The sequence below is a fragment of the Oncorhynchus clarkii genome, chromosome 28 (genome assembly GCF_045791955.1).
Source record: "Oncorhynchus clarkii lewisi isolate Uvic-CL-2024 chromosome 28, UVic_Ocla_1.0, whole genome shotgun sequence".
In the NCBI taxonomy this organism is placed as follows: Eukaryota; Metazoa; Chordata; class Actinopteri; order Salmoniformes; family Salmonidae; genus Oncorhynchus; species Oncorhynchus clarkii.
The window spans coordinates 12,457,486-12,471,495 of record NC_092174.1 but is presented as its reverse complement, the minus strand read 5'-3'; the positions used below and the strand labels follow the sequence as shown (position 1 = coordinate 12,471,495).

The 14,010-nt window shown below is 44.1% G+C and overlaps 1 protein-coding gene across 2 annotated transcripts in view; it reads right to left on the bottom strand.

Annotated features, from left to right (window-relative positions):
- LOC139387000 (SPRY domain-containing SOCS box protein 4-like) overlaps nt 1-14,010 on the bottom strand; it is a 113,569-nt gene that overhangs the window by 34,650 nt on the left and 64,909 nt on the right. The window lies entirely within an intron of this gene.

Below are 14,010 nucleotides of genomic sequence, written 5' to 3'. Positions count from 1 at the left end.
TTCAAGTAAAGAGATTTGTTTTCCCTTCTTAAAAAAAGGGGCAGTGTTGTTTTTTGAGACATGCTTGAATAAGCCAAGTATCCAATAGGCAGAGGGTAGCATAATTTATCTGACGCTCTGTAATAATGCATTTTATGGTTTCTTGTGTCAAACATTTTCAGTCACCTTGTCAGAAGGAGAAGTAGATAAACAGGTCAATGTCAAGCCCTGCATGTTTTCTCACGGAATGCAGGCCTACATTGAACACCACACATTGGCTGCGACTGTAGGCTGAATGACATAACTATTTCCATGTTAAAAATGCTATGGGACCATGGTTTCCACAGGGACATTAGTACCTTCCTGCAAGACTATCAAATATCATTGTCAAATGGTAAGACTCAAATAGCGTATTCTTGTCAGGGTTATCATTGCTTATTTTAGAGTATTCCTCAACATTCCACATATTCATTTAGGTAAATCTACAACGGGTGTTGTGTGAATTTAGGTTAGGCCCTCCCGAGCTTCTACAAGGTCTTACATTGTGAGTGGTACTGGAAGTCACTAAACATGGCCAGCTTCCACCATCACAACCTGCCTGAGCAGGCAATGTCTTATTCCACAAGCACATGGAGATGTGATGCAAGGTTGACTTTTACAGGAGAGTGAAGAGGGAGTTCTCTGAGCAGAGTGTGAGCTCTGGCGACCAGTGGCTCTTTATACGGATGGGGAAACTGCAAGCCATTCCGGGGGTGTTGGCGTCATCTGCAGAGATGGTCTTCCTGTGAATCTTTGACTTATGTAGTAGTATGGTAAGTATAGTAAGGTTATTACTCAATTTATATGAAAACTAAAAAAATCATGTTTTAAATATACACATTGTGACGTGTCTTTTTGTGTGTGCAGCGTGTTTGTGTGTGTTCCGGTGTTCTGTGCATTGTGTGCATGCAAGTCCACACCACATCCTCTCTCTCCCCGACTCTTTTTTTCCCCTCCTCTTTATAAAATGTGCCAATTAGCTTTGCTTTGATTCCCTGTACAATGACTCCCAATCTACACAGCCCTGTCGTCGCTTTAGATGCTGATGAACATTGTTTTGAGAGAGAGAGCGAGCGAGAGCGACAGAAGAGGGGGAGAAAAAAGACAGAAACACAGCAACTTCCTCCTGAAGTGTTCCATAACCACCACTAGTACTAGTACTAGTACTAGTACTAGTAGTAGTAGTAGTAGTAGTAGTAGTAGTAGTAGTAGTAGTAGTAGTAGTAGTAGTAGTAGTAGTAGTAGTAGTAGTAGTAGTAGTAGTAGTAGTAGTAGTAATAGTAACTCCATTAAGTTCCTCACATATTCATGTGTCTGTGCCTTTTGCGTACCGGTATCCTATGAAACACAAACCTACCTGAAACATCCCCTCAAGCATTCGCTTTTTTCTGAACTACTTAAAATCAGGTTACCCAACTACGTAAGGCATTTGTAGCCTCGAATATGCAACACCCTGGTGCTATGATGTACTATCGCTAAACTGAATATTACCTAGGCGTATGGACCTGCTATGCCGGAGACGCTTGAAAAACTATTTTCTCTCCACGTTGGCCTGCTCTTCCGGCAGTTGACCCCATTGGCTTTCCCTCCTATTTATTCAGTTTTGTACACGGCCAGAAGTGGCATTTTATCAAATTCTCTATACAATAAGGATCCATTCATAAACCAGTGCGGGTTAGATGATTTATAGATCAGTCAACATAACAGGAAGTGGCCCAAGCTGTGAGCTGCCAGCCAACCAGCTCCCTGCAGCCAGGCCGTTAGTGAGTTGGCATTTATCCAGAGCTCAACGCTAACAGTGTGCTGCTGCACAGTAGGGTTAGCGCTTAGTTCTGGGCAAAGCTGCTATTAGCCTCATGCGCAAACTCTCCCTGTTCCCTAGAGTATCTCCAGTCTGCTGGACACTAGCCAAGCACCCATTAGCGGTAGCAGCTTCTCTCCAGAGTCCTGGCACACGCGATGGGGGCTGCATGGAGGCACGGAGCTTACACACACACACTGGAGTATCATGGTCTTCCTACCAAGCTTTAAAACATGCTTTATAATAAACAATTAAAAGGGTCATGTACCAATTGTTATAGATGCGGCTCTAATACACAGAGCCCATGCTTCAGGACCAGGAGTGTTTCCAGATTAAATGACAACGCCAGGAAAAACTCCTGGCCCTATTCTTAGATGTTTTACGCTGATAGCAATCTTCTCTGTCCAACCCCCCCCCCTTCTCTTTCACACACATATGCTAATTAAAATGATAGTGTTGGCATAACTTTCATCAAATATTTAGAGTGAGAAATTAATCTCGCTCATATTTAGCTTGGCAGAGAGAGAGAGAGATTCTCTCTTCTCACAGTGTTTTCAACAGGGAGAGAGAGATAAGAGAATCCTCATGTTTGTGCCACAAACTCCCACCGGACAGGGAAGGCTGAAACATCTGCCACAGCTGTACCGTGTCCCTTCCCCAAAAAGGACTGCCAAGTCCACTCCTCTACTTGGATTCACCCATTCCTCTCTACCTCCTCTCTCTGTATTCCTCCTTTTCCTCTTCAAATCAAATCGTATTTGTCGCATGCGCCGAATAAAACGGGTGTAGACCTTACAGTGAAATGCTTACTTGCAAGCCCTTAACTCTATTTTCTTAACTGAAGAAAATATTAGCTAAATAAACTTAAGTAAAAACTAAAATTGTAAAAAAAAAAGTAACAAGGCTATATACAGGGGGTACCAGTACCGAGTCAATGTGCGGGGAACTTCGTACAGGTTAGCCGAAGTAATTTGTACATGTAGGTAGAATTAAAGTGACTATACATAGATAATAAACAGCAAGTAGCAGCAGTGTAAATACAAACAATGCAAATAGTCCAGGTAGCCATTTGATTAATTGTTCAGCAGTCTTATGTCTTGGGTGTAGAAGCTGTGAAGCATATTGGACCTAGACTTGGCACTCCGGTACCACTTGCCGTGCGGTAGCAGAGAGAACAGCCCATGACTTAGGGTGACTGTAGTCTGACTATTTTTGGGTCTTCCTGACACCACCGCATATATACACTACCAGTCAAAAGTTTGGACACGCCTACTCATTCAAGGGTTATTCTTCATTTTCTACAATGTAGAAAAGTGAAGACGTCAAAACTATGAAATAACACATGGAAAGTGTTACATTTAAATATATTTTATATATGAGATTCTTCAAAGTAGACACCCTTTTATCCCAAATTGTTATGTTACAGTCTTATTCTAAAAAGGGACAAAATCTATACACAACACTCCATAATGAGGAAGCAAAAACAGAAACAATTACATATAAATATTACGTGTACCTAAGTATTCAGACCCTTTACTCAGTACTTTGTTGAAGCACCTTTGGCTGCGATTACAGCCTCGATTTCAGTCTTCTTGGCACACCTGTATTTCAGGGAGTTTCTCACATTCTTCTCTGCAGAGCTTCTCAAACTCTGTCAGGTAGGATTATTTTCAAGTCTCTCCAGAGATGTTTGATCAGATTCAAGTCCGGGTTCTGGCTGGGTCACTCCAGGATATTCAGAGACTTGTTCCGAGGCCACTCCTGCGTTGTCTTGGCTGTGTGCTTAGGGTTGTTGTCCTGTTGGAAGGTCCTTAGCGGGTTCTCATCAAGGATCTCTGTACTTTGCTCCGTTCATCTTTCCCTCGATCCTGACCAGTCTCCCAGTACCTGCCTCTGAAAAACACTGTGCTTCATCGTAGGTGTGGTGCAAGGTTTCCTCCAGATGTGACACGTGGCCTTCAGGCCAAAAAGTTAAATCTTGGTTTCATCAGACCAGAGAATCTTGTTTCTTATGCTCCGAGTCTCTTTAGGTGCCTTTTGACAAACCGCAAGCGATCGGTCATGTGCCTTCTACTGAGGAGTGCCTTCCGTCTGGCACTCTACCATAAAGGCCTGATTGGTGGAGTGCTGCAGAGACTGTTGTCCTTCTGGAAGATTCTCCCATCGCCACAGAGGAACTCTGGAGCTCTGCCAGATTGACCATCAGGTTGCTGGTCACACCCCAGACCAAGGCCCTTCTCCCCCGATTGCTCAGTTTGGCCAGGTGGCCAGCTCTAGCAAGAGTCTTGGTGGTTCGAAACGTCATCCATTTAAGAAGGATGGAGAACACTGTGTTCTTGTGGACCTTCCATGCTGCGGACATTTTTTGGTACCCTTCCCCAGATCTGTGCCTCGACACAATCCTGTCGCAGAGCTCTACGGACAATTCCTTCGACTTCGTGGCTTGGTTTTTGCTCTGACATGCACTGTCAACTGTGGGACCTTATATAGACAGGTGTGTGTGCGCTTCTCCAAGTCTCATCCAATCAATTGAATTTACCACGTGGACTCCAATGAAGTTGTAGAAAGATCAAGGATGAGCAATGGAAAACAGGATGCACCTGAGCGCAATTTCGAGTCTCATAACAAAGGGTCTGAAACCTTAGAGATAAGTAATGTTTTTATTTTTTATAAATTAGCAAACATTTCTAATAACCTGCTTTCGCTTTGTCATTATGGAGAATTGTGTCTAGATTAATAAAAAAACTGAAATATCACATTTACTTAAATATTCAGACCCTTTACTCAGTACTTTGTTGAAGCACATTTGGCAGCGATTACAAGCCTGGCACACTTGCATTTGGGGAAATTATCCCATTCTTCTCTGCAGATTCTCTCAAGCTCTGTCAGGTAGGATGGGGAGCGTCGCTGCACAGCTATTTTCAAGTCTCTCCAGAGATGTTTGTTCAGATTCAAGTCCGGGCTCCGGCTGGGCCACTCAAGAACATTGAGACTTATCCCGAAGCCACTCCTGCGTTTTGTCTTGGCTGTGCGCTTAGGGTCATTGTCCTGTTGGAAGGTGAACCTTCACCCCAGTCTGGAGGTCCAGAGCACTCTGGAGCAGGTTTTCATCAAGGATCCCTCTGTACTTCACTGCTTTCATCTTTCTTTCAACCCTAAACACCCAGTCCCTGCTGCTGAAAAACATCCCCACAGCATAATGCTGCCACCACGCTTCACCGTAGGGATGGTGCCAGGTTTCCTCCAGACGTGACGTTTGGTATTCAGGCCAAAGCGTTCAATCTTGGTTTCATCAGACCAGAGAATTCAGTTTCTCAGTCCTTTAGGTGCCTTTAAGCAAACTCCAAGCAGGCTGTCATGTGCCTTTTACTGAGGATTGGCTTCCGTCTGGCAACCCTACCATAAAGGCCTGATTGGTGGAGTGCTGCAGAGATGGTTGTCCTTCTGGAAGGTTCTCCCATCTCCACAGAGGAACTCTGGAGCTCTGTCAGAGTGACCATCGGGTTCTTGGTCACCTCCCTGACCAAGGCCCTTCTCCCCAGATTGCTCAGTTTGGCCAGCTCTAGCAAAAGTCTTGGTAGTTCCAAACTTACATTTTAGGAATGATGGAAGCCACTGTTCTTGGGGACCTTCAATTCTGTAGAAACGTTTTTGTACCCTTTCCCAGATCTGTTCCTCGACACAATCATGTCGTCTCGGAGCTCTACCTGCAATTCCTTCGACATCATGGCTTGGGTTTTGCTTTGACATGTACCGTCAACTGTGGGACCGGAATACTTTACGAACGTACTGCAATTGTCCAGGGACTGAACATATACTACGAAGCGGTAGATGATGTGCAGGCTTCCCGAGTCGGACTAGAAGACCACTCCGAATACCTCTTCTCCGCGGGCGGTGTCTTGGAGCAGCCTCTGGGATAGGCGGGGGGGGGGGGGTATGAACAACAGAATCCAATTCAGGAAAGTTGTATTTCTGTTCTGGTGAGTTAACACCTCTGTGATAGTAAAAACTAATGCAAAAACAGTCTGGGATAACGTAAGAAGTAACAAAAAAGAAATACAAATACTGCAATGTTGCTAAGGATCTAGAAACAGAGCTGCTATGTCTTTAGGCACAATTAACATCCAATCATGGTTAGGGTCATGTATAAACTTCTGGGAGATTCTGGAGCGGCGCCTGATAGGTTTTCTACCACCACAAAACACCAAATTATGGGAAAATGGTGTCGCATCCCTCCAATAGAGTTCCAGACACATGGAGAATCTAGGCCAATGACGCCGTTCTGGTGGCTCAACACCCTATTTAGTAAGACACCATGTATGGCGTTTCCTTTATTTTATCACTTACCTGTATATTGCTGCTTTATCCGTTTTGTTCACCATAGCGGCAAGCGAGGAGGACGTAGAGTACATTATCTGCTTATTACCAACTTGCCTGCTGCAAGATACAGATACAGAGCACGACAGAGGAATAACTTTGTGATGCTTTGTTCATTCATGTAAAATGCGTCAATGTTAATGGGAGATGTACACCAAAGGTCACATAAGGTCGTAACTGAAGCTAAATAGCAGCCAAGTATCCGGACCACAACAAATTCTAATTCTTTGAGAAACTGTGCGAACTAAAAGTAGCCCATCGTGTTGAACTACTTTGGGGGCAATAGGCCATAGCAGAAAAGATGAGAAAAGCCAAACAGCTTTTTTGGGAGATACAATGGCTGTCAATTTCTTCATGCTCTGCGTAGCAATCCATCAATCTAATAAGCTCCATACTATTTGTCAATGCGGGAAGCCCTATTACATAAAGTCATTACTGTACTGCCAAGCATTACCATTCACACACACACAGAGCCCCAGACACACAGGCATCCCTGGCACCACACTTTCTACTACTCTGGAAACACTCCTTTCTGGATCTGCCTAGAACTATAACCTGCGCACACACTGGGCTACGTGACAGACATACACATGGCTCTCCCGTCTCACAATCATTACTTCCGAGGACCGTCTCTCACTCACACGGCTCTCCAAAGTCCTGAACACAGTCCCCACCACACACTGGCTGACAGTCATGAGCTAGGTGAATCATTGAGGTTATGATAAGGGGGTGAGTGAGGTCTCAGTGTGTGTGTGTGTGTGTGTGTGTGTGTGTGTGTGTGTGTGTGTGTGTGTGTGTGTGTGTGTGAGAGAACCGGCTGTCTGACGCACATTCCTGGGCACCCCATCAGTAGCAAAGCACCAGACAGATTCAGCCCACTGATCACAGACACACACTGGGGCTCTGTGGCGAGAGAAACACAGGACACACACGGCTCCCTGTCTGACAGACGCTCTCCCCGCTCACATAAATTACCCACACACATAACATTGTGCCTGTCCCACCCCGCTGTTCACGACACTGTGGCTCAATGAGCATCACTGGATGGGATGAAGGCACATGATACAATGACGCACACGCAATACATACAGTGGCTGCCTGCGTCTCAGCCAAAGCCCACTGGGCGTAACATTAGTATCCCAATACAGACACTGGACCTCAGACAAGCAGAGTCCCTCTATCCCTCCACCAACCCTCTTCTCCATCCCCGCCGCCTTTCCTTTCTCTGCTCTGGAAGCTCACCCCAGTCAGAGCGTTCACTTCACCCACTTCAAATCAACACACAGAGCCATCAGAGAATTCCAGGGGATTTCTGGGAAAACTCAGTTGTTGGCTTCCTCCTACACACAGTCCACAGACTCCCATGGGGACAAGCAAACACACGGTGTACTAAGACACACACGCCAACAAGCAAAAATAAAATAAATACATGTCCACAGAGACAAGCAAACACCCACACAAACAGGAGCAGATCCACATACATACACACACACACACACACATCCCAGTGGCAGACAGACATTCATGAGGACTTCATAACAGTGAGTCAAGTGTGCTAAAACAACAGCTGCTGCTAGCTTAATTCATACTTCATCTCAATTCCAACAATCTAAGCATCACTTGTTGGCAGTGCTCAAAATGTGCATCTATTTTTTTAAAGTCACGTCTTATATCAATTCCAGAAAAAAAATAAAAATAAAAAACTCTAGAAAATCACACACCGCTATGGAGGACAACTAGCTTTCCCATCTCTACATTTCTCTCCACCAAAAAGTTGCATTTGTCTAAGGGCATCTACCTTCCTTGTTGTTTCACAGTAAATTGAAAGCATCCCGATCACAATCATCTGGGGTTTCCCCTGATTGATTCAGGATGTGACCTCAAATAAATCCACATATTTCTCAATATATATCATGGGAGCATAGTGATGCATGGCATGTCGCCCCATATATGGCTCTACTTCCCCAGCTCGTTTATTGTGCCTTTGTGCTCATTTAGATGCTATAGACTGAAAAGTTCAAAGCCCTCGTGTTTCATTCTGTTGCTCAATCTCTCCCTCTTTCTCCTTCTGTAAAAGGCAGAATTTCATTATTCTGATGGTCATGCCTTGGCATATAAATAAATCAGAGACACACACACACACACACACACACCCCCCCCCCCCCCCCCCCCCCTCTGCTAACACACCCACAGACCTAGGCCTACTCAAAAACATGCATACGTAAGTGCACAAAACATGCAGAAACATTAAGGCGCACACTGGCGTTCACACAAAAACACCATCGCGCACACAGACACGTGTAAACGCATGAAGGCGCGTCACATCTTCAAAAACGGGTCTTTAGCCGAGGCTTTCAGCTCCTACTGTACACCGGCAGCCATTTCTTTAACACTACCACCTTTCAAGGAGAGCTTTCAACATTCGTTCTACTTTCTCAGCACTAAGCTTGAAAGCCCACTTTCAACTGTCTAAAAGCATTTTTCAGGCACTGAAAATACTTTTAAACGGGTGCTTTGAACAGGCTTCGAGATTCTCAGAGCTAGACCATTGCGGTTCCAATCCGTGATATTCAACAGCACCAAAATGGTAAATGTGAACGGTTCGGTTAAAAAGTTTGGTCAAAAGTCTGTGTTATGAGAACACTCTTTGCAGGTGTGTGTGTGGGGGGGTTTAAACAAGTCTTTCAAAGAGACCGTTTAAACTGAGACCAGAGGAAGACATGGCGATTCTCACCACGTGTTGAGAAATATATTATATGAAGGAAGAATGGTTAGACTTCTATAATGAGAGGTCTTGTGAGGACATAAGATGTAAGTCCCTAATTTAAAAAATGGTATCCAGGTACAAGATAAAAGCCTCAAAGTTACTACCTGTGTCGTGGTCACAAGGCCTCGGGGACTGCTGGATTTCTCAAGGACTCAGCACTTCAAAAAATTGACAGCATTACTCATTATAAAGAGGGGCCATTGAAAATAAAATAACCGGTAAAATAAAAAATGTCCTCTCACTGTCAACTGCGTTTATTTCAGCAAACATGTATAAATATTTGTATGAATATAACAAGATTCAACAACAGACAGACATACACTGAGCAAGAAAATCACTGCACCGGATTTGCCAGTTCTTGCTGTGAGATGTTACCCCACTCTTCCACTAAGGCATCTGCAAGTTCCCAGACATTTCTGGGGGGGGGGGGGGGTTGGCCCTAGCCCTCACCCTCTGATCCAACAGGTCCCAGATGTGATTGAGATCCGGGTTCTTCGCTGGCCATGGCAGAACACTGACATTCCGGTATTGCAGGAAGGCACGCACGGAACAAGGAGTATGGCTGGTGGCATTGCCTGCAGGAAGGGTACCACAAGAGGGGGGATTTTTTTCCCCTGTTGTGATTGAGCGTTGAGATTGCCTGCAATGATAAGCTCAGTCCGATGATGCTGTGACACACCGCCCCAGACCATGATGGACCCTCCACATCGATCCCACTCGAGTACAGGCCTCGGCGTAACGCTCATTCCTTCGACGATAAACGCGAATCCGACCATCATCCCTGGTGAGACAAAACCGCGACTCATCAGCGAAGAACACTTTTTGCCAGTCCTTTCTGCCCATAGGCTACGTTGTTGTCGGTGATGTCTGGTGAGGACCTGCCTTACAACAGGCCTTACAAGCCCTCAGTCCAGCCTCTCTCAGCCTATTGCGGACAGTCTGAGCACTGAAGGAGGGATTTTGCGTTCCTGGTGTATCGCGGGCAGTTGTTGCCATCCTGTACCTGTCCCACAGGTGTGATGGTCGGATGCACCGATCCTGTGCAGGTGTTGTTACACGTGATCTGCCACTGCGAGGACGATCAGCTGTTCGTCCTGTCTCCCTGTCTTCGATGTCTCACAGCACAGACATTGCAATTTATTGCCCTGGCCACATCTGCAGTCCTCATACCTCCTTGAAGCATACCTAAGGCACGTTCACAAAGATGAGCAGGGACCCTGGGCATCTTTCTTCTGGCGTTTTTCAGAGTCAGTAGAAAGGCCTCTTTAGTGTCCTAAGTTTTCATAACTGTGACCTTAATTGCCTACAAGCATGGGAAACAGTGTTTAAACCCTTTACAATGAAGATCTGTGAAGTTATTTGGATTTTTATGAATTATCTTTGAAAGACAGGGTCCTTTCATTTTTTTGCTGAGAATACACAAAGTATTCAGACCCCTTCACTTTTTCCATGTTGTTATGTTACAGCCTTATTCTAAAATGGATTGAATAAAAAAATAATGTTCCTCAATCTACACACAGTGATAAAGCGAACAGTTTTAGAAATGTTAGCAAATGTATTAAATAAAAAACATATACCTTATTTACACAAGTATTCAGACCCTTTGCTATGAGACTCGAAAATGAGCTCAGGTGCATCCTGTTTCTATTGATCATCCTTGAGATGTTTCTACAACTTGATTGGAGTCCACCTGTGGTAAATTCAATTGATTGATCTAGAAGAAAAAGAAACGCACACCTATTTAGGCGAGGTGCTGGCTGGCGGAGTAGAAAACTTGAAAATAAAAGAGCCGCACACTCTAGGAGCTCAGATACCAAAATGTAATTACCAACGTTTCAACAGCCAAGCGGTCTTCATCAGGGTGTAATCACAAACACTGCGGAATGACTCGTTTATATTGTCATAAGACACAGGTGTCTGTAATCATGGCCAAGAGTGGCCTAATATCATTGGTTAATTATCAAATATTAAAATGGCATACAAATGGATAGCATACGATCATAGACTCATTTTAGACTACACAAGCTTACAAACATTTACAATGACAAAGTCACAATAATCACAAGAATGGCTTCACATCAAAGTCTACGTTGAGACGGAAGGGAGCAAGGGTCTTTAAGTTAAAGATCCAGGCAGCCTCTAGTTTTAACAATAAATGATCAAGGTCACCCCCTCTCCTAGGGAGGGGGACATGTTCGATGCCAATATAACGCAGAGATGAAATCGAGTGGCCCGCAACTGGGCAAGGCAAGTTTTTACACCTAATGGTGCTACGATGCTCTGAGATACGTACTTTTAATTCACGCTTTGTTTTACCCACAATTTTTACCACAAGGACAAATAAGATAAATAACTGCCTTAGTGGAGCACGTAATAACACCTTTGATTGGGATCGATTTCCCTGTTTGTGGGTGAAGGATCTACATTTATAAGTGCCATTGCATTGAGCACAGCCATTACAGTTGTAATTTCCATCCAGTAGGGGCGCAAATAGACATTGTTCAGGAATATCTTGGGGTGGTAAATCAGTGTACCAATTGGTCTCAGATTTATACCCTGATGATTATACCCTGATGAAGACAGCTCGTCTGTCGAAACGTTGGTAATTCAATTTTTGCATCGGAGCTCCTAGAGTGTGCGGCTCTCTTTATTTTCAAATTCAATTGATTGGACATGATTTGTAAAGGCTCACACCTGTCTATATAATGTCACATAGTTGACAGTGCATGTCAGTGCAAAAACAGGACACAGGATTGTGTCGGGGCACAGATCTGGGGAAGGGTACAAAAACATTTCTGCAGCATTGAAGGTCCAAGAACAGTGGCCTCCATTTTTAAATAGAAGTTTTGAATCACCAAGACTTCCTAGATGGTCACTGACAGAGCTCCAGGTGGGAGAACCTCCCAGAAGGACAACCATCTCTACAGCACTCCACCAAATCAGGTCTTTATGGTACAGTGGCCAGACGGAAGTCACTCCTCAGCAAAAAGGCACATGACAGCCCGCTTGGAGTTTGCCAAAAGGCACCTAAAGAATTCAGACCATTAGGAACAAGATTCTCTGGTCTGCTGAAACCAAGATTGGACTATTTGGCTTGAATGTCAAGCGTCACATCTGGAGGAAACCTGGCACCATCCCTACGTTTTTCAGCGGCAGGGACTGGGAGACTAGACAGGATCGAGGAAAAGATGAACAGAGCAAAGTACAGAGATCCTTGATGAGAACCTGCTAAGGATCTGACTGGGGTGAAGGTTCACCTTCCAACAGGACAATGACCCTAAGCACACAGCCAAGACAACGCAGGAGTGGCTTCAGGACAAGTCTCAATGTCCTTGAGTGGCCCAGCCAGAACCCGGACTTGAACCCATTCGAACATCTCTCGAAAGACCTGAAAATAGCTGAAGCGACACTTCTCATCCAACCTGACAGAGCTAGAGAGGATCTGCAGAGAAAAATGGAAGAAACTCCCCAGATACAGGTGTGCCAAGCTTGTAGCGTCATACCCAAGAAGACTTGAGGCTGTAATCGCTGCCAAAGGTGCTTCAACAAAGTACTGAGTAAAGGGCTGAATACTTAAATGTGATACGTTTAATTTGTTTTAATACATTTGCAAACATTACTAAAAACTAGTTTTTGCTTTGTCATTATGGGGTATTATGTTTAGATGCTGAGGATTTGTATTTTTTATTTAATCCATTTTAGAATAAGCCTAATGTAAAAAATGTTGTCAAGGGGTGTGAATACTTTCCGAATGCACTGCATACTGTGTGTGCAATGGAGACAGCCGGGCATTCGTGCAGTCGAGTCCGTTTCGGCCATAACATGGACTCTTAATGTGATTCAACTCGGTTACTCCTTGCTGAAACTAGCAAATCCGTCTTCGGCTGCCATGGCAACATCCCGCATAGAACGGGCTTGGTACTTCTAATTCTGTCAATTTGACTGGTAAACGCTTAGGTACACTCGCAAAGGCTGCCTGGTATTTCCATTCAATTTCCACGTTAAAGCAGAATATTCATTCCAATGATTTTAACTGGATGTGGCTGATGTTAACTTTGTAATGTCAGTTGAATAAATACATAATTTACTTCCTGCTTTTCTCCTATGGGTACACTCACAATGACCGCTAGTCCACCCACTATGCCATCGTTGACTTGAATGGGGATGCTCATTATTTTTTTCTATGGCAGCACATAGTCAGGGGCGGAGGAGAAAAATGTGTTACACAGCCCTAGATATAAGACCACCACAGAAGTCTTCACGTGTTTTTAATGCTTCGTCATTTGGAATTGATATACTGCTTCTATACTATCATACAATGTGTTATATCTCCAAGTGGTACGGCTGTATGCGTTATCAAATTAAACGTGACATATCAACAGTGCAGTAAACAAAGAACCCTGTTCATTGCGAAGCTAAATGACTTCAGTGTCCACACTCCCTCTTTATGGGTAGATAATGACAGAACAAGATACTGTAGGCAGATATGGTTCTGTTTGGCGTCTGTATCTGCCCTCTGATGTTCTGAACAGTAATTGTAGCTATTCCAGGAAAGCATCCTATAATGTCGCAATGCAAAGTTCCACCCACCCCTCAAAGCAGGCTTCCCAAACTTATTTGGCCCACAAGGTCTGAGAAAAAAAAAAAGTTTTGTCCCAAGTCCCTTTTTGGACATAAAAAAAATAAATTCTAAAAAAGACCAGCAAATCAGCTCCAAGTGACTTACATTTTGGAAAGCTGTTCCAAAGTACTCACACGCATAACTCAGTGATATATAGATATATATAGGCAAGGTTTGAAATGTTTGTCCAATATTACATCCGTTTGGGTAGCCTAGTGGTTAGAGCGTTGGACTAGTAACCGAAAGGTTGCAAGTTCAAATCCCCGAGCTGACAAGGTACAAATCTGTCGTTCTGCCCCTGAACAGGCAGAACAAATTCTTATTTTCAATGACGGGTTACACTGTTCCTAGGCCGTCATTGAAAATAAGAATTTGTTCTTAACGGACTTGCCTAGTTAAATAAAAAAGGTCAAATAAAATACAAAT